A 21,291-nucleotide genomic window follows, 5' to 3' on the forward strand; every position below is an offset into this window, starting at 1 on the left:
TTAAGGGGAAGGACTAGCGGGAAATAGGGCTGGCCCTGAAGAGATGCTAGACAAATTTCCATGAACGATGGAATAAGTGAATGAGTGCCATGTGAGAGTGTTTGTGAAGATGGCCGTCACCAGAAAACACCTAAGGAATAAAAACAGCGGAAAATAGGGTACTAAGATTTTTGATAAATGAAGCTAGCGGTGGCCTTTTGGAGGGAAGTAACTAGTAACCCGGATTTGGAGGACAGTCAAGGGCATTGTTCAGGAGCAGGAGGAAGCACGGATAAAAAGACACAACCAGCCAGGAAGTTCTGACCCACGGGGCCCACAGGGAGAATTCCTTACGTTACCTAGATGACTGTAGCCATATCGCCATATCGTGGCTTTTTTGGAATGATACTGAATTTTGCTAATGGCTCCAGCCAGCTCTTGTATTTGAATATAATGCAACCTCTGTCAGTCCGAAGGTGAGTGAACATACTCCTTTTCCCTCTCCACTGTCTCTTTACCCCTGCTTTGACATGCTAATGAGGCAAAAGTATTTAGAAACACCAGACTGCCCTTAGAGCATATCTTAAATGAACATAATGAATAGACATGTTGTATATCTTCTATTGTTACTAGAAGTTGAAAATATAGCCATGTTGTATTGGGAATTCTACATATTTTTAAACTTCCTTCCATCGTTTCCCCATATTCTAAATAATACAAGTATCATAATTGGAAAATATTTAATTTCGCAATACTTAAATTAAAACCTTTCATTACCACACTCGAGTAGAAGCCAGACATTTTCTAGTTTGTTATGTTCACTCCCATAAATCCCCAGATAATCCAGTTTTTTAAAACATAAATTTTCCCCCAAAGGTAGTACCATGCATTTAAAAATGGAAGTGATCCATTTACTTTCCTAAAGGATGGTATATATTCATCCAAAAGAGTAGGAAAATAAATTACCCACCAAAATAAATTGTTTAAAATATTGTAGTACATTCTTACTGTTGTAACGTCAACCAAAATCTTAGGATATTGAGAAGTTTTATTTTTGATTTTCAAACCATTTCTCTAGAAGCATTATGTATATAATGATTAAAAGTAAACAATCAAGTTATTGTTGGTTCATTCATCAGTCAAAATGTACTTGTTGCCTATTCAGATAGGAGGATTTGGTCCAAACTTGCTCCTGACCTAAGTGATTTACCACACATATACACTGTTTTTATTTTTTAATTTTTTTCATAAAGTTTTTATTTTTTAATACACTGTGTTTATTATTCAAAATTACCTCAGTAAGATTTTTTATTTAAAGCTACACATCATAGATTTAAAAAAAATAATGTTTATTTTTGACAGAGACAGTGTGAGCAGGGGAGGGACAGAGAGAGAGGGAGACCCTGATTCCCAAGCAGGCTCCAGGCTCTAAGCTGTCAGCACAGGGCCTGATGCGGGGCTTGAACCCATGAACCGTGAGATCATCACCTGAGCTGAAATTGGTCACTCAACCTACCAAGCCCACCAGGTGCCCCAGTATACATCATAGACTTTTAATGTGGCTTATGACAATATTGTTAGATCTACACGTGATTAAATATATTTCACAAACATTTTTGTGTTCCTCTCGTTAAAGAACAAAATTTACCTGAGTAAATTTTAAAAAGTGTATTGACATCGTTAAGCAATTCATGAATTAGGCAACATTCAGTCTAGCAGGTACGAGATCCAAAGGGTTGTAAATAACTTGAGAGGGTTTTGTGGATCACAGTGAGAAGGAAAAAGGGAGTTACACTGGGCATATATTGATTGATTATAGAAGGGTTACCTCCCTTATATGAAGCCAGGATAGATAACCTGTGCAGGGCAGATCAGCACTGATTGGTTGACCTAGGCTTTCCTTTCCTGGGAGATCCAAGCATAGGAATTTAGTTAACCTGGGTTTGCTCATGTGAAGTTAGCATCAGTGACTCCCTCGTAGGCCTAACACTAGGATTAACACTCCAAAGAGGCAGATAACTCAAAATGATTAAATCAAAAGTAATTGTATAAGGAATAAATGAGTGATGGATTTATATTCTAGAGGTTTAAAATAGCCAGAGTTCCTATCCTTTTTTGCTATGTTGTATTTGTACAAATAGTCAGTAGATGGTTGATGGGGGGGGGGGGGCGGTGGGGAAAGAAACCCTTACTCAGAGTCTGGTCAATCCATAGAAGCCACCTGGTACCCCTTTGCTTCCATGACCTTCACATCCTCCCTGTTTTTGGTCAGGTATGATCATTTTATTTAGGAAGATTACATTTTATTTAGGAAGGTAGGCTTTATGGAACATATCCCCCAGCTTTTCAAAGTTCACTTTAAACCACTTTGTTTTATGAAAGATTTACGTTGGTAACACTAAGGAAAAGAAACCCAAAGATTTTTGCTTTAATAAAAAAAGCTATTACCTACCAATGTAGGTCTTTCATTAAAGCAAAGTAGTAAAAGATGAACTTCGAGAAAGTGGGTGTACTTGTCACTTTCTGCCATTTTGACTTATGGAAGACTTCACATGGATACTCTAAAATAGTGGGGGAGCCTGGATGCAATCTCCATCTCTTTGATGGGAACGTAGCTTAATTTTTCTGTCCCTTGTTTGATTCAGCTGGAAAATGATAATAATAATTTATTTGCCCTACCTCTTCATTGAAGGCTGTTTTGAGAATTAAATGAGGTTATCTCTGCAAAGCACTTTGAATAATACTGGGTATTCAGCAAATGTTAGATGTTTTTCTGACTGTTTCACTAAAGTAAAGAATGTGCAGATATTTGGCACAGGTTCACTAATAAGGCAACTTCTTCATTCTTCCTCCAAGGGAGGGGAGGCTTTTTATTTCTGCTTATCTGCTATAACAACTGATCTTATCCAGGTAGAGTGAAAGGTTAAGTTTTAAAATGCAAGTAAAGAAACCAAAAACCCACTGAAGACACAGCCATCCTAAAACACCCCCATTGGCAAATGAGAAGTAAATGCCAGTCAAGAATCCATTTTGTATCAGTCTATGAGTTGTGTTGACAACCCCTGTGCCTCTGTTCCTTGTACCTTAGCGGGGCATCCTGCCAAAAGGTCAAATTCCCTTCTCTCCTAGCCCAGGGGCCACGTAATGAAGCAATATCCTTAGGTAGAAAGAGGAAGCTAAGCAAAGAGAGTTGATGGCGTGCGGGAGTACTGGCAGTGGTTGGTGATCCTGTCATTCGAAATCCAGCTCGTCCACAGTACTCTAGATGTTGTCACTCAATTGTAAGAGTTCACGTATTTACATACTTTCTTTCTCCATTCTCTCTCTCTTTTAATATTTAAAAAAATTCAATGTTTATTTATTTTTGAGAGAGAAAGAGACAGAGACAGAGCGAGTGAGCAAGCATGAGCGGGGACGGGGAAGAGAGAGAGGGAGACACAGCCTCTGAAGCAGGCTCCGGACTCTGAGCTGTCAGCACAGAGCCCAACGCGGGGCCTGAACTCACTATTCGTGAGATCATGACCTGAGCTGAAGTCGGACATTCAACCGACTGAGACACCCAGGCACTCTTTTTCTCCATTGCCTCTTAACCTTAAAAGTTTTTACCCAGTACCTCACTTTTGGATATTTCTGCCACTAGGAAGGTTTGGTGTTGCCAGAATGAAAGCTGAAGGAAGATAGGCAGGTAATGGAATGAGATAAGGCTTTGGAAATGGGGAACTGTCCAAACACATAGGGTCTAGTAGGTTAGGAATATATATATATATATTTATCTTAAACCTAGAGAGAAGCTATTGAGACATCTCAACAGGAAATAGACATGTTATAATACAAATTGGGGAGGAGGAAATCAATTAAATTACAGATGCAATCTTCACAAAAAGCATCGCCTTAGTAGGAAAATAGTGGAGTTTGGTGTGATGGAGAAGGAATTTCTTCTTCCTTGGAGAAGAAAGAGATCAGTGCTGGTTAGTTTGACCATGGGACACATCAGATTAGAGGATGACAGAGGCTGGGTCTAATTTTCACTTTATCAAAGAAGGTGTGATTTTCAAGTTTGTGAGACACAGGCACGCTATTCTTCAGGCAAAGTAAGTACAATAGTTTGAAGCATTTCAAAGATGGTGCCATTTTTACTTACAAAGAGCTTGAAGGAAGGGTTGTCCTGAAATAAGAGATGAAAACGGGACATTCCAGGTAGAAGTACATTCAGGATAAAATAATATCATAACAAGGGGAAGAACCATTTCAGCATTGCTGGCTTGCTGTACAAGCATGGAACTTGCAGGATACTCTTATGAAATTGCTTCCTGTTGCTTCAGGACTGCAAAAGTTCACAATTCGTTTATAGTTAAGCTCAACACTGTTATTTTGCATTAGTATATCTGCACGCCAAAGGATGTATTTGCAAGGGAGATCTAGTTCTTGGATTTTGCTGTCTCATTAGGGTAATATTGTGGTAGTCGCCAGCCTGCAATTAGAAACTATATTTTTCATTAGAGTGAGCTGTGGACGGTGACTTTTGGTATTCTATCTTGTGTCACAGGGGGCACTGCACCAGAAAGGTCATGCCGATAACATGAACAAAACCAATAAGATAGCTCTCCACTAAGGTTAGTGCTATTTAACATTGAAAGGTTGTATTTATGTTAGAGAATTAAAAGAAAGTAAAATCATGACATCCTAGAAATGTTAGAGCTGGAAAGCTCCCTAGAGGCACCTAAGTGAGCTAAGGTTAAGTGACTACTCCAAGGTCACAAAGCTAGTTAGTGGCAGGGTTTCTTTCATTACCTGTGCTTTCCAGTTTTCCATTTTGAGCTTTCCCCACCGTCAGAGTGCTTTGCATGTAAAAAAAAGTCAAAGCTTTTCATTCACAAAGTCATGTAAAACGTCAAGGATGAAAAACTTTTTTTTTTTTATGTTACATTTCATATTCCTACTTGTGTCCGTGCAAGAACCAAATTGGTGTGTGTTGGGGGTGGTTCTGGAAGGACTTGAGAAACAAGCACACTCAAGAAGTAAGGTGGTCGTCAACTAGAGGCAAGTCCATATACTTTTGAACTCACAGAGAATGCTTCACTTATTATATAGCCCCTGTCTTTGTTTATTTTCTAGTAGGCAAGTAATTTCCTTACATAGGCACCTCTAAGTCACATTCATAAAAGTTGAAAACGATGAGTGCCACGAAGGGGTCGCTGATGCTGTGCTAGTCATTCAAGGGGGGAAGAGACTATGCCCGCTGAGAAGCATGGGGAAGGTGTGCAGACATACTGTCATTAATTCTGATCATAAAAGATGGAAAGGATTTGGAAATGTGATGAACAGGTTGATGGCACATTTGGAGAGGAGGTAGATTAGAAGGGTAGACACAATGGCTGGAAATAGAGAAGCGTCTGGTGTCGCTGTGATTGGGAAGGGCTTAGACTGGACCCTACTCCTTAGTGTCTGGACCCTGCTCCTACTCCTACTCCTTAGCGTCTGGGTCACCTTAAGGTATTGCACATCTGCCTTCCTCAGCAGCAGCTGTTAACATTCCTTAGCTCTTTCTGTGTGCACTGTTACACCCACCGTCTTATTTTACTTGTACAATAACCCTAGGCAGTAGATAGTACTACAATATCCACTTAGAGAAAACGAACTTGAAGTTTATTTGGTCAGGGTTGCAAAGGTAGAATGTCCTATTCCATCACATGCAGAGATTCTAGCCACACATAGGATGTGGCTTCAATCCCAGCTCAGTATCACTCCCAAACCCATACCTTTCCTTTTTTTACTATTCATTTTCTTCCCATAATATGATTAGATTGTGGTTATGCATATGAGATGGGGTGGCTGACATAATGCACCCAACAGGAAATGACGAGAATCTTAGCTTTTTAATGTATTTTTTAAATTTTTAAAAATATTTATTTATTTTTCAGAGACAGAGTCCAAGTTGGGGAGGGACAGAGAGAGAGAGGGAGAGGCAGAATCTGAAGCAGGCTCCAGGCTCTGAGCTGTCAGCACAGAGCCCGATGTAGGGCTTGAACGCACGAACCTCAAGATCATGACCTGTGCCAAAGTCGGAGGCCTAACCAACTACATCACCCGGGCTCCCCGAGAATCTTAGCTTTTTAAAAGAAGTCTGCGTGGAAATGTTAGGGTCCAAAGTCAGGCAACCCAGGTTTGACTTCCAGCTCCACTCACCTCACCCCTACACTGGTTGTGTGATTTTAAGCACAATCTCACATAGCGTCTCCTAGCTAAGAGAAGTCCTTGATGTTCTCACTTTGGCTCACTGTCTCCACATCATTTCCTAAATGACTTAGGTCAGAAAAGAATAGACTTTCCTATGCCTTGAATAGCCTTTAACAATTAAAGTGTTGACCTATAAATTAGATGCTTTATTTTTCTTTCTCATTGACACGTTTAGGAATTCAAAGAGCACTTAGCAACTCACTGAATTAATAGGCAATTCCTCCAGTTTGTTTTTTAGTTCTTTTCTCTATCAGTATTCTGATATGTAGAGAACCATAGAAATATAGATCAGATTCAGTATTCTCAAGAATTTATCTGAAATTATTGAACAGGGACAATGCAAATTGCACATTCCCCCCTCTTTCTAAAGTCAAATGTGAATGCTAATTAACAGTTTAGTGGTGAATAGTGCCTTAGGGTTGTTGTCTTCTTTGGTAAGATAAACAGAAGAGATATTTTAAAGTCAGCTGGATTTTTAAAATTTAAAAGTTTAATTGTGTTTCTCATAATTTTATTTCCTTATAACAGACTTGGATATATATTCATCATACTTAAAAAGTGTTAAAAACATGAAAAGCAGGCTCTAATGTCAAGGCAGTACAATCCATTTGGCCATTATCTGTATTATAAAAACTGTACAGGGCAGTGATGTGGATGTAATGATTTAGAAAGTTATAATTCTAAATGTATGGGGATGTGTTGATTTAGGTACGTTAATTGGTGTGTGCGGTAGACATTGGTAGTAATTCTGTCAAATTTTGTGGCCACATATATCAATGCCTCTTTGATTTTACCGTGCTGCAACTACTGTGGAATTAGTGAGAGGTAATTCAGAAAATCTTCTTTTTAATACATGTTTAAATTTTTTTGTATCTACAGGGCACCTGGATGGCTTAGTCTGTTAAGTGTCCAACTCTTGATTTCATACAGATCTTGATCTCATGGTTTGTGGGATCAAGTCCAAAGCTGGGCTCTGTGCTGGCAGTGCTGTATTTGTTTGGGGTTCCCTCCCTCCCTCACTTGCCCCCTCTCTCTCTCTCTCCCTCCCTCTCCCCCAACTCTGCCCCTCCTCTGCTTTCACGGCTCTCTCTCTCAAAATAAATACACATTTAAAAATTAAAATAAATAAATTTTCATAGCTATAGAAACAAAATGCAAAACCTGTATGAAACATATGAATTTAGAAGATTACATCAGTATGTGTTAGGTCTCTATACCCATTGGTAATTGAACTAATTTCTTTATAATTTCCAAAGCAGAAAACATTCATAAAACCAATTTTAATAAGACATGTAAGTTCACTTGCTTGGGTGACAATGTCAATAGATTAATAAAAAAAAAAACAGTTTAGAGAGATATTAAAAAAGGAAGAAACAAAAACAATAAAAGATGTCAGATGAGGTATAGCAAACCACCAACCCATAACTAACTATTCCCTCAGGATGTGTCCCTGGGTCTTCTGATTTTAGGTGAGTAGTCTGCCCAATGATGGATTGACAAATCACAGATGGGGTCTTTATAGTCATGGCTTAGGATCATAGTGGTCCAAGTTCAAGATGCTGGCATCAGGATTTGTACCCATACACTCTGGCATTACTCCATGCTATTTGTTGTTCCTTTGTCTGCCTCCCTGTGAGAAAACTTTAATGTACGTTAAGTACAATATGGTGCAGTGATTTTTCCTGAAGACAGTGTATAATAATCCATCTCATTTGTTTCTGAATATGACATACCACATCGTTCATTCACATGCACGTTCATTCAAAAGTACTCCCCGGATGCCTGATGTTCGCCAAATACCTGTGGGCTCTGAGGATGGGTCAAAGAAAAAAATATGAAGTTCGCACTTGGACTTTGTAGTATTGTATCATATTTATATTGAGTTATCAACTAACAGCATATTTTTATAAAACTAAATCCTTCCACAAATCTGAATAGCTTTCATATAAACACAACAGTTTAAAATACCACAGTTCACAACACACCATTTAAGCTCTCAGAATGGTATAGATTATTCTAAATTTTAAGACCTATCAAAGGTATAAAAGGAAGACACTCTTCCAGTTTTTTTTTTAATTTTTTTTTTTTAATGTATACTTATTTTTGAGACAGAGAGAGACAGAGCATGAACAGGGGAGGGGAGGAGAGAGAGGGAGACACAGAATCTGAAACAGGCTCCAGGCTCTGAGCTGTCAGCACAGAGCCCGACGCGGGGCTCGAACTCATGGACCGCGAGATTGTGACCTGAGCCGAAGTCAGCTGCTTAACCGACTGAGCCACCCAGGTGCCCCACTCTTCCAGTTTTAAGTCTGTACCCTTTTACGTTTGAACACTTGGTTAGGTCACTTCTCTTACCAGACAGGAAGGCAATCTTTTCTCTGAGGATTTCTTCCCCCGCCCCCACATTCTAGACATAGAGAGAAGCTTTGGGGCTGGGAAGCCAGACGTAAATGAAGGGTGGAAAGTAGGGAAAATGAAGAGAGCATTGAGGAAGTGAGATGTTCCAGAGTCCCACAGGTACCCCTCGTTTTGAGCTTCTTGTAATCTTCTGCCTGCCCGACTGTGAACACATGAATGAATGAGCTTGTCTGCCTGGTGGGTTCTTTCTGAGCAAGCTATCTTTTTCTCCGCTGGAACACTGAAATTTTGTCTCCAGTACTCTCAAATTCCCGTTCCTGAAATAGTCTCAGTCTTGTCGGGGGACAAGGTCAGATGTGCCATCAAAACAACTTCTGTGGTACAAGTATGTTATATCCAGGTCCATTGAATCTATAGTGAATCAACCCTGTACTTGGTGTGAACAGGAGAGAGAGGGAGCAGAAGAGGCAATCCTATCACTTTCCGTACGAGAAAAAGTATGCGGATTGGACGCTGAAATGATGTTCAGAATTACCTCTAGGTAAAATGAAGAAGATCACTGAAGCAGAGTAACAACAAAAGGCACGTTCAGCAAGTGATGAACATCTCTGGTGAACTAGCAGGTATTGTGCGCAGTGGAGGCAGAGAGGGTAAAGGAGTTTGTCTTCTGACAGGTTTTACATTCCAGACCTGAAGTTTGCATTTGTAGAGTTCCACCATAGAACACTGCAGCTGGAGAATGTTTTCAGAAGTTTTCCTTTAGGCCAGCAATAGTAGAAAGGAGTCTCCAATGATATCATCTAGAAAATTACAGTTTCAATGTCTGTAATGTTCGTTGGACCATATGTAGTGCTTAGTTAGCCCCAGTCTGTCTTCAGGAGTCCATCCTTTCCCCCAGAGAAGCCCTCGCTGCCTTTTTTCTTCTTACCTGCTCCTTGGATCTCGTCTGTCCCATATTCCTTCAAGCTTCTGCCAATGCTCTTTTGCATTTTCTGATGTTCCTCTGAGTATGACAGAGCTCTGCCTGACAGGTCAGAGGAGTGGTCATTTGCGTTGCTACCAACTTTCACAGTTGTGTGCCCAGGAGGACACCCCCCACCCCCACCGTTGGGTATTAGACTGCAAAGCTTTTCACATCTCATGAAACCTGGTTTAATTTTTGTTTTCAAAGCTACTATATACACACCCATTAAAAAAATCAACTCAATCAGTATAACACAAGGAACATTTCCTACTTCCAGAACATTTTTAAATGGGCCACTGGTCTTGATGCTAATATTAAAATTATTAAAAATATGTTTAAAACATATATCCAGCTAGATTTATCTTGGTCTTCATTTTAATGTGCAATATATGATACCAGGAGGGAAAGTTTTAAGTCTGTTTTTTTAGCACAAGTTTTACATCTGTTTATTAGAATGTTACCTTATAGAATGTATTTTTATATACTTAAAGAAAGTGTTTAGAATACTAGTAAGGGAAAAAATAATACCTCAGAGCACATCCACTATATGTTTGGTTCATAGTAGTTACATAATCTTGATGAGCAAAAATTTTTAATGAAACATCCATAAAAGTGTGATTCTTTAAAAATGACTTAAAAGTAAGGTTTTGGGGCCGACTGGGTGTTTCAGTCCACTGAAGGTCGACTCTTGATTTTGGCTCGGGTCACGATTCCAGGGTCGTGGGATTGAGCCCTGCCTCGGGCTCTGCACTAAGCATGGAACCTACTTAGGATTTTTTCTTTCTCTCCCTCTGCCCTGCTTCTGCTCTCTTGCACATGCTCACTCTCTCTCTCTCTCAAAAAAAAAAAATGTTTTGGATGTGTTATACCATGCTTTACTGAGTATTGGAGTTTCCCCATCTAATCTCTGCTCCTTAAAATCCTGGAATAATTACAGAGAAAAAAAGTTTCATGATGGTCAGGTCAGCAAGTACATTTATTCCAACAACACTCTGAGATTTGTTCAGTGTTACTAGTGGAATATTGTCTCCAATATAATTGTGTGAATTGTGTTAATACAATAACAGCTCTCATTCCATGGTAAAGAATGGGGGGGGGGAGTGGTGATGTTCATGTCCAGTCCTTATTTTCTTTCTAACATTTATGTTTTACCATATTTATGTTTATATTTAAATCATTATCTCTAATCATCTCTGAATCCCTTGTACCCTGCATAATTTATTGTTAGGGTTGGTTGCACATAACAGAAATCCAAAAACAATAGTGACTTCAACACACATTAGTTTATTCTCCCATGTAAAAGGAGTTGAGAGATTGAAGGTCAGGTGCCATTATGTTACATCCTGGAATAAATCGTGTCCCTTGAGCCTAGCTAGTATCCTTCTGTTCCATTGTTCCTAGATTGTTGGCACTTCAGCCATGGCACCTGAGTTTCAGGTAGCCCAAACTAGTAAAGGTAGATGGGAAAATGGGATCTAACCGTGCCTCTTAAGACTTTCATGAAATCCTTCCCAAAATTCATTTCTCTGTGATTAGTCAGAGCATAATCATAGATACCTGGTAGGCTGAGAAATGTTGACATGTAGCTGGATATATTGCTCTCCCCCAATAATAATAAAGAAGTTCCATTAGTTGTAAAGAAGGCGATAGTCGATTTCAGGTAGGTCCTAGCCACATATCTCCATAATTAGTTTCAAGCTACACTTTGAAGGTATTAACAGATAGGGAAAACACACTTTTCCATCTCTGTTCATCTCAGCTTGCATTTAGTTTGGCTTTAATTTTACCATAAGCTTATTAATACATCCTTAATATATATTGCTACATTTTTGTGCTAATATATATATCGCTAAATTTTTCTTAAATCGTTATTCCCTGCATTTGTACCATTCATTAGAACAATCTATCATGATGGCAAGATTTTAAATACTATTTCTATTTAATTATTTGTCTCATTCTAAACTACTGTGTGTTTTTATTTGTTAGGATTAAACTATTTTAGTCATAAGACCTTTATAGAGTTTTGTTAAAGCATATTCTTCCAAATTATACCTTTTTTTGGCAAACATTTCTTACTAGTATTTATATACTCATTTATGTGAACTTATGTAAATTAACAGCTTTTGTTACAAATAATAGTAAAGATAATTTTGATTTTGATGGGAATAGCATTGAATTTGTAGACTAATGAGGGTATGATTTATATCTTCAGAAGATTGACACTTCCCTTTCAGGAACAAGATGTTGTTCTGCCTTGGTGAGTTTATTTGATATGTGTGTCCTTTAAATTTTATGGGATTATAATGTAGACAGTGTGCTTTTCCTTAAACCTCCTTCTAAGTAAGTAGTTTGTGCCGATATGTTGAATATGTATTCTTTTTGCCAAAACTTTCAGAAGTTGGCTATTGTTGGCAAATAAGAAAACTACTTATTTTGTACATTTAGCTTGCCTTTGTCACAGTATAGAATACAAAATCTCAGAATTTTGCAGTTAGTTTGCCCAGATTTTATGAGAAGGCAATGCTATCTAGAAATTAATTTATCTCTTAAGGCTATTGGATTGGGTAGAACTTTCATCACAATACTGAAAAATACATCACAAATACTGTTAATAGTTGCTGTGGTTGTATTTTGATGCTAAATGTTAGGAATAGAGTTCAGGTAAATTCCTTACCGGGTTGTGGGCATACCATTGTATATCTGTGTTGCTAGCCTTATGTATGTATGTATGTATGTATGTATGTATGTATGTATGTATTTTTAAATTAGTTTCAACAGCCATTACTAATTAGATGAGTTTCATTCTCCATTAAGATTTTTTTTTTCTTTTTCAGTCTATTAGAGTACTAAGTTTTATCTCCTAATATTGAATGATCCTTTCATTTCCTGGATGATGTCTCCTAGCTCATGATGTGTCTTTTAGTCCTCAGCTTAATCGTATTTATTTATATTTTATTCATCTATTTTGCACAAAAATGAGTTTAATCCATACATTCTTCTTACTTTTTCTATTTCTAGAATTTGGTAGAAGAATTTTGGCTTTTAAAGTTTCCAATTTTTTAAGAATTCTGTAATGGTTCTAAATAGTATAACAATTATACATATTTAAACAGATACCTGGTGCTAATTAAATGGATTTTTCATTTCTTTATTTTTAGTAGTATATTTAAGTCATATGCCATTTTCAGTGAACATTAACAATTTATGAGTTTTCTGGGTCGAGGTCCATTAGATTGATACTTATTTAGATATTAAAATACAAATTAGTGTATTCAAATATATACAAATATTTTCCTTTTATAATGTTTTACAATACCTCCTGCCTGGTATTGAAGACTTTTTTTGTTATTCATGTGACTTATATTTTCCATACCTTTTTTGACCCTTTCTCAAACATGCCAGGTCATTTTAGGAATTATTTCATAAAAGTATTTTTTGACGAAATTCCTTTTTCCTGTTTTAATCATTTCTGTTCTTTCTTTAATAGTGTCTTTCACATTTTTGTAGAATAGTTTTCTTAAGGGAATATTTATATCATTTTTATAGTTTCTGTCCACATGAGTATGTACTTATTCAGTATGTTCCCTAGAGTGTTCATTTCTAAATATATGATATTTTATGGTTTATTTCTTGCATAACCCAAGTATCCTAATGAGCATGAATTATTCTATTTTTAGTGTTCATTTGCCCAATGTATTAGACTTTTTTTTATCCTTTTGTTTCTAATTTCTAGTTTAATCTCATTTACGTTAGAGACTATAGCCTTGACGGTTTTATTTTTCACTTTTTGAGACTTTCTTTCTAGTCTGGTTTCCTTCTTACAAATGTTCATCTAGAGTTAGAAATAATATGTTTTCTTTTTTGACTCAGGGCAGAAGATTTTTCTCCCTACACATAGATATAAAATCATGTTGTTTTTATTCACAGACACTATACGCTGATTTTTTTTGTCTTTTTGATCTAACATTTTCTGAGAGTTGTATATAGTACAATCGCATGACTACAGTTTTGTACATCACTCCTTACGTGCCTCACAGTTGTCTCTTTATATATCTCAGTGCCATTCTGTTGTTTGATGTATAAATGTGTCAATGGTGGTTATGTCTTCTTGGAGAACCATACGGTATTAAAAACCTTTTTCCTGTTCCATTGTCAGTGTTAATGCTACACTAAGCTGCTCCTTGCAAGTAAGCATTAATTGAATGACATTATCAGATGTTATTGTTCAATTCAACTCAGGTATGTGCATGCACAGTATGTTTAAGTTAGAGTGTCTTGTCAGATAGCACTGTTATTAAGAACTTTAAGTTCAGGGGTGCCTGCGTGGTCAGTTCGATTGATCTCAGGTCAGGATTTCGCGTTTGTGGGTTCTAGCCCCCCATGGAGCTCTGTGCTGACAGCTCAGAGCCTGGAGCCTGTTTCAGATTCTGTGTCTCCCTCTGTCTCTGACCCTCCCCCGTTCATGCTCTGTCTCTCGCTGTCTCAAAAATAAACATTGAAAAAAATTTTTAAAAAGTAAAATAAAATAAAAATGAAAATTACTAAAACCAACCATTGACCTAACCAATCCTTGGCATATTTGTGGGGGGGGGGGGGAAGAAGTGGTATTTAGAAGTTGTTTACAACTGGAGACAAATGCACATTAACTAAATGCAGATTGCTTAGAAAACAGATAAATGTTAATACTTTATTAGTGGAGATGCTCTTGGTTTCACAGAAAACTAGAAGAGCTAGCTCACACAAAACATGGAGGCTAACAAAAGGGTAAAGTCCCATCACCCATCCCTAAGCTTGGATGTAAACTTGGGCCTCTTAAGTAAATAAAACATGGATCAACAGGTGTCTGAAGCCTAGAGTGCTTCTTTGTCAATTTCTTAGTGTCCTTACCACTCTATCCCTCTCTCACCCTCCCACTTAGAATCCTACTTCTGTCTGCAGAATGGCGTGCCCTCTGTTGCCATAGAAGGATACTCCCTGTAGAGCCACTCAAGTTTTATGTCCCCAGTTGCAGCCCCAGCACTTCTTAGTTGCAAATCTGGAGAGCATCCAGACAAGGGAGGAATGCAATTTTCACCCCATTTTGCTTAGATATCTGTTCGCTCATACTTGCCATTGGGGACGGCACAAACCCAGAAAGTTAATTATGAAGGTTTTTAGAAGTGCCATGGAAAATATAAAACGAGAAGCAGAGTAAGAGAAACTGAGGGAGAGGTAGAAGAGACTTTAAATGTTAAATAGGGTGGTCACAGGGGTCCTCATGAAGGTGGTGTTTGAGAAAGGACTTTCAGGGGTGGGAGTTAGCCAAAGACACATTGAAGAGAGTATGTCTAGTCTCGTAAACAGGATAACAGAATATTTCATTTTGTAGTGAACCTAGGATGTGCAACTTAAACAAATAGCATGGGTTTGCCTGCCAGTGCTCAGAAGATAAGGCCATTTGAGGCGGAGGAAGCAAGAGAATAAAATAATGCACATGGTGTGGGGAAGGTCTTGGAAGCCGTAAGCCGTCTGACAAGAATTTTCTGTGTGAGGACTAGAGTGTGGAGATAAACCTGGAGAGTAGATTGCGCTCGTTGAAGGGACACTGACATGCCATGCCAAAGACTTAAGTCCTTACAGAGTAGGGACAGTCTGCTAAAATATGTGTAATTCCTTGATTCTCTCCAGGAAAGTCTTTTTTGTGATAGCATAGATTCTCATCTCTGTTTCTTACATAAATACAGATCACACACTTTAAGTGAATTTTATGTATCTGTATGGCCATCAGCTGGAAATACACAGAGAAGTTACTTTGAATTTTTAGTCCCACCAATCAATATTTATGAGGTCATAGGTAAATTGTACCACCTCGCTGAGGCATCCACACTTTCAATTTAAAATTTAGATATATCATTTGCCTTTATTGATTGCCAAGGTAAATCAATTAGGTAAGGTATATAGACTGGCTGAAATAGGCCCTCAAGAAATATTTGTTATCTTGCCCTCTTCTTGTAGGCTCTTGGTATATTCTCTATCAATTTTATTTTTCTATTCCATTTTGTATTCTGGATTCAACGTGGCAAAGATTCTACCAATAACAACAACAAAAATTAAATTGTAATAAGATTGTAGAAAAACATGTGTAAGTAAAAATTATTTTATATGCGAAGAAGCTCTTGTCTCAGGAGACAAATCTATTCATGTCAACAATAATATCTATGTTGTGTTAATTCAGCAAGCTTCAGTTTTACTTTCAAGGATTATTTTCAAGTAATACAACTTGAATTAGAAGATACCTAAAACAAGGAACTTGGCATTGGTTCAATAGCTAATGAGAAACAAATTGGTAAACAAATTGATAATTCAAAATAATTTCTGTGTGTACTATACTGCCCACCTCCACATGGGACATAACTGATACACAATTTTTTTTGAAATTATGTTTCCTATAAGGACTCCAACTTTATTTCTCCAAATAGGCAAAGCACTAAGTATGTATTTAATATCATTAGTACACGTAAGTGCAACATGGTGAGGCTACAGATACAAATTTTCACAGTATCCTCGATAATTTAAAATATATATATATTTTCTTGGTACACCATGCATCAATAATCTATAAGAAAGAAACCAGAGAAATCACACATGAAGAGACCAAAGCTTTTAAACATAGGCAAATATAATTTTGTTTCTGTCTTCAAGTTTATATAGGGCAGCATATTTGTTTTATGTGGCAGTTAGAAGTTTTTATATCAAGTCCATTCATACTTTACCAGAGCAGATTTTGTAAAATAATCTCACCCATTGACCTAAATCTTAATTTTATGAGGTTTTCTGCACTTAATGTTTATCTCCAGTCATTTGTCGTTTTGATGATGGCATGCATTAGAAGTACCATGTCTTTGAACATGAGATTCTGAAGACAGCCAGTAGCAACCCCCCTTTTGACTCCTTGTACTAATCACCTTCCTCCCCTTGAAAAAACAAGTAACTCACATCCAGAAATTTCCTCCCCCATCACACTGAGCTCCATTATTACAAAGTCTTTTGTGGGATACCTAGGTGGCTCTGTCATTTGAGCGGCTGGCTCTAGATCTCAAGGTCTTGATCTCAGGGTCATGAATTTGAGCCATGCATTGGGTTCCACACTAGGTGTGAAACCTGCTTGGAGAAAAAGAAACAAAGAGACAGAGAGGGAGGGAGGGAGGGAGGGAGGGAGGGAGGGAAGGAAGGAAGGAAGGAAGGAAGGAAGGAAGGAAGGAAGGAAGGAAGGAAAGAAGGAAAGGGAGAGAGAGAGAAGGAAGGAAGGAAAGAAAGAAAGAAGGAAAGAGAGAGAAGGAAGGAAAGAAGGAAGGAAAAAAAGGAAAGAAAGAAAGAAAGAAAGAAAGAAAGAAAGAAAGAAAGAAAGAAAGAAAGAAAGAAAGAAGGAAGGAAGAAAAGGAAGGAAGAAAAGAAGGAAAGAAAGAGAGAGAAGGAAGGAAGGAAAGAAGGAAAGAAAGGGAGAGACGGAGGGAGAGGGAGAGAGGGAAAGGGAGGGAGGAAGGGGGAGAAGGGGAGAGGGAGGGGCTTTCTTTGTATTTTAAAGAATGTTGATAAGGCAACTTAGTAAACTGGAAATCTGCCTATGTGGTATCATGCCTTTATTAATAGCTATCAGCTCATATTTGAGATGGTTAATTTTGAACCCTGTAGAGACCTGAAAATTAGCATCTTTGAAAATGTTACATAGAATGTAGGTATTTTCTGCATATATTAAAAGTAATCATGAGTGTTTGAAGGCCATTATGATGATCGGGTTGGAGGAAGTTCTAAGGGGAGTATAGGGCTCCTTAAAGGATAAGGAAAAGACAGTAAAACCTTTGAGGTCACTGAAGTATGCTTATGATTTATTTCATATTTCACAGTTACTAGAAAATAAGATTATATCGCAATAAAATAAACATAGCTCTAATCCTGGTATTCAAATAAAAGGATCTGGAGATTTTGTTTCAAGAAAATAGTTTTATGAAGTTAAGACCCAATTTCTACTTTCTCATTAGCAGTGACTTAATTTTACTCTATATATTGTCTCAAAATAATCATAAACAAATTTGTTTTCTCAAGATCACAGAGATTTAAATTTGCTTTGATGCCGATCATTCTGGGCAAGTAAAGATACTTTTTTTTTAATGATGAAATGTCTTCCAGAAAGCTACAGAACTGTCTAATAAAACACATATCTAGGGTGAAGAAAATATCTGTTGACTTGATATGTTTTTTGAGTATTACTTTTAAATTTTATGAGCTGTCTGCTGTTCTATCCTTTTCTTGATCTCTGAGAAATAAAGAGGACTTTGCAATTGGAAAATACACATCTTTCCCTGTATGTTGCTTTTAACCAACGTTGTGATGGTATATGTCACACAGGTTTTGAAAAATGCAATGACTACAACCTTTGTGGAAGAAGAATGTCTTTCAGACTTAGTAATGTAGAGCTGAATATTAGATATAATATACACCGTGTTCACTTTTTCTTAGACTATTCAAATAAACTTTCACAGCCAGTAGAGAAGACCACTTTAGGTAACTTATTTTTTGGGTAAGCTAAGCCATTCAGTGTTTTGAGTTTTCTAAAGCCTTTTGGGAGGTACATTTATACTCTTTGCCTGATGAGGCATAATGTCTATTCCTTGACGCTTTGGGAATCCCAGGGAATTAATGAGCAGGTACAGAGAGAATCTTCATATGAAAGACATCTGGTGGTACCGTTATTGTCTTAATGTATACAGGCTACAAATGTTAGAGCCTAGAATTCTTCCCACACGGTTCACAGATCTGTTCTAACTGTACATAATGGTTCCAATAAAAGTTCTAATAGACTAAATGCACTCTATAGTTTTTGCTGTGTGTGTGTTCCCAGAAGGGCCTATTTTCTGGATTTTTTTTATCTGTTACCCATTACTCTTTCCCATGAATCATGAATTGGCAGAATCTAGTGTTGTGAGGTAGGTTGTTTTTCTTCTTCGCTTCCGTTAGAAAAGACAAGAATTAGGGCAGTTGTATACTCCTATTGATTTATACTTCTGATGTGGCCAATTGGACTCAGAGAAGATAGAAAAAAGAGTCAGTTACAGGGACAGAGATCAAGAGATAATGTGTGGAGAAAGGGATATGGATTGAAACATACTAAGGAAGTTATTTAGATAAAGAAGGACATGGTGAGAATTTCAGTGTTCAGTGGATTGCTTTTATTTTTGTGTTACCAAGCTGCTTGACTTGGTTGGTAAGAATGGGGATTCTAACTTCCATTCTGTGAAGATTTTCCAAGATACCTTCACTGGGCAAACCCCTGACTGGCTGTTTTTCCAGGTCATGAGGCACAGGAAACTTTGGTGAAGCTGAGAGTCTAGGGTTCATTGACTCAGGCATAACCTGTGACCTGTCAGCTTCTCCCTTTTTCCCCCCTTGACCTGTAAGAACTTCCTCCCTTTCTCCTCTTGTTCTTTTTCTTTTGTTCTTCCCTCCCCTCCCCTCCCCATTCCCTTCATAGAATTGAGTGACTCCATCACTTAACATAGAATACCCAGTATGCATCACCTCTCTCTCTCTCTCTCTCTCTTCCCTTCCCCTCTGTTTATCTGTTTTGTTTCTTAAATTCCACGTATGAGTGAAGTCATAAGGTATTTGTCTTTCTCTGATAGACTTATTTTAGTTGGCGTAAGACACTCTAGTTCCATCCGCATGGTTGCACATGGCAAGATTTCATTCTTTGATGGCTGAGAAATATTCCATTGTGTGTGTGTGTGTGTGTGTGTATATATATATATATATATATATATATATATATATATATATCACATATTCTTTATCCATTCATCAGTTGATGGACATTTGGGCTCTTTCCATACTTTGGCTATTGTTGATAGTGCTGGTATAGACATTGGGATGCATGTGTCCCCTTGATTCTGTATTTTTATATCCTTTGGGTAAAAACTTAGTGCTGCAATTGCTGACTCATAAGCTGGTTCTATTTTTTAACTTTTTGAGGAACATCTGTACTGTTTTCCAGAGGGGCTGCACAGTTTGCTTTCCCACCAGCAGTGCGCGAGGGTTCCCCTTTCAGCTTCTACACAGCGAAGGAAATAATTAACAAAACTCAAAGACAACTTAAGGAATGGGAGAAGATATTTGCAAATGGTACACGTGATGAAGGGTTAGTATCCAAGTTGCGGGATCACGTCAGAGTCACCAGTTGTGAGTTTGGCTTTCGGCTTTGTCCAGCAAAGCCGAGGGGGGCACAAAGGATGACTAAAGACTCCATCCAAGTCAGGGGAGGTGAGAGGGAGGCTATGAGAACTCTCCCCGAGCTGCCCTCAAGCTCCTGCATGTGCTGAGATGACATTTAGCGTAACATTGCGCAGTACGTTGGTGGGCTCTGTGCCGGTAAGAACGTATAGAAAACGTGCAAAAAAACAAGGCAGGATAAAATATTCCATGCGATAACATTGTCTGCGGAATTTATGACAATAGGCAGGATCTAACCCCTAGATAGACATGAACTAGATAAGCAAAGTGAGTGCCCCCTAGAGAGATATGAACTAGATAAACCAAGCATGGTCTGCTGTTTTCAGCAAGGCCAGAAAGCAGTTTTCTGCTTTGCAATGTGTTCTTTATAATCTCCTAACCCAGGACATAGCTATTTGATTTCCCACATCAAAATCTGTAAAGAACTTCTCAAACACAGCACCCAAATAATAAATAATCCAGTTCAAGAAATGGGCAGAAGATATGGAAAGTCATTTTTCTAAAGAAGATATGCAGATGTCTAACACACACATGAGAAATGCTCAATACGACTCTCCTCTTGCCGTTTCAAAGGCATTTCCAACAAGCTTTATTCATGTATTCCATTTATTTATTTTGGAGGGGCTGGTTCTTTATTTCAAAAGGACACCTGTTGATTTGCAATATCAAAATAGTTGCAGTATTAATTTCTTTCTCTCAATTAGCCCCCAGAGAGAGCGAGCACACCAAAGGAGAGTGCATTTTAAGCCAGTGAGCAGCAGGATGCATACTTAACAGACCTCACAGAAACCTCACCAAAAAGGGGAATTGGGTAGGGAAAGAAACTTTTTTTTAAAAGATCAGCACAACATCCGCCCAAAGACTGCAGAGAGTTCTCAGCCATTGGGATGGCCAGTGTGCCCCAACCCTAAAGAAGCAAAGTTTCAAAATAACATAAAATTTAAAATGAGTTTTGGACATAAGCTACTTAAGATCTCTCCGGCACTAACTGATACAAAGCACAATGAGGTGGCACTTTTAGAGGCAACAGCTTCAGACCCACAAAAAAGTGATAAGACAAGTCTGTTTCATATGGCCAAATCAATGGCAAACACATGATTTTCTTTTTCTTTCTTTCTTTCTTTCTTTCTTTCTTTCTTTCTTTCTTTCTTTCTTTCTTTCTTTCTTTCTCCTTCCTTCCTTCCTTCCTTCCTTCCTTCCTTCCTTCCTTCCTTCCTTCCTTCTTTTTTCTTTTCTTTTTCTTTTCTTTCTTTCCTTTCCTTTCCTCTCCTCTCCTTTTTCTTTTCTTTTCTTTTCTTTTCTTTTCTTTTCTTTTCTTTTCTTTTCTTTTCTTTTCCTTTCTTTCCTTTCCTTTCCTTTCTTTTCTTTTCTTTTTTCTTTTCTTTCTTTTCTTTTCTTTTCTTTTCTTTTCTTTTCTTTTCTTTTCTTTTCTTTTCTTTTCTTTAAAGGAGACAGGAGAGCAAATAAGTGGTCACCTCAACATCAGGGGA

At 37.8% G+C, this 21,291-nt stretch overlaps 1 protein-coding gene across 1 annotated transcript in view; it reads left to right on the plus strand.

Annotated features, from left to right (window-relative positions):
• Positions 1-21,291, plus strand: part of TENM3 (teneurin transmembrane protein 3) — a 2,564,262-nt gene that overhangs the window by 586,140 nt on the left and 1,956,831 nt on the right. The gene's annotated exons all lie outside the window — the stretch shown is intronic.

Source organism: Neofelis nebulosa, chromosome 3, assembly GCF_028018385.1.
Source record: "Neofelis nebulosa isolate mNeoNeb1 chromosome 3, mNeoNeb1.pri, whole genome shotgun sequence".
NCBI classification, from domain to species: domain Eukaryota; kingdom Metazoa; phylum Chordata; class Mammalia; order Carnivora; family Felidae; genus Neofelis; species Neofelis nebulosa.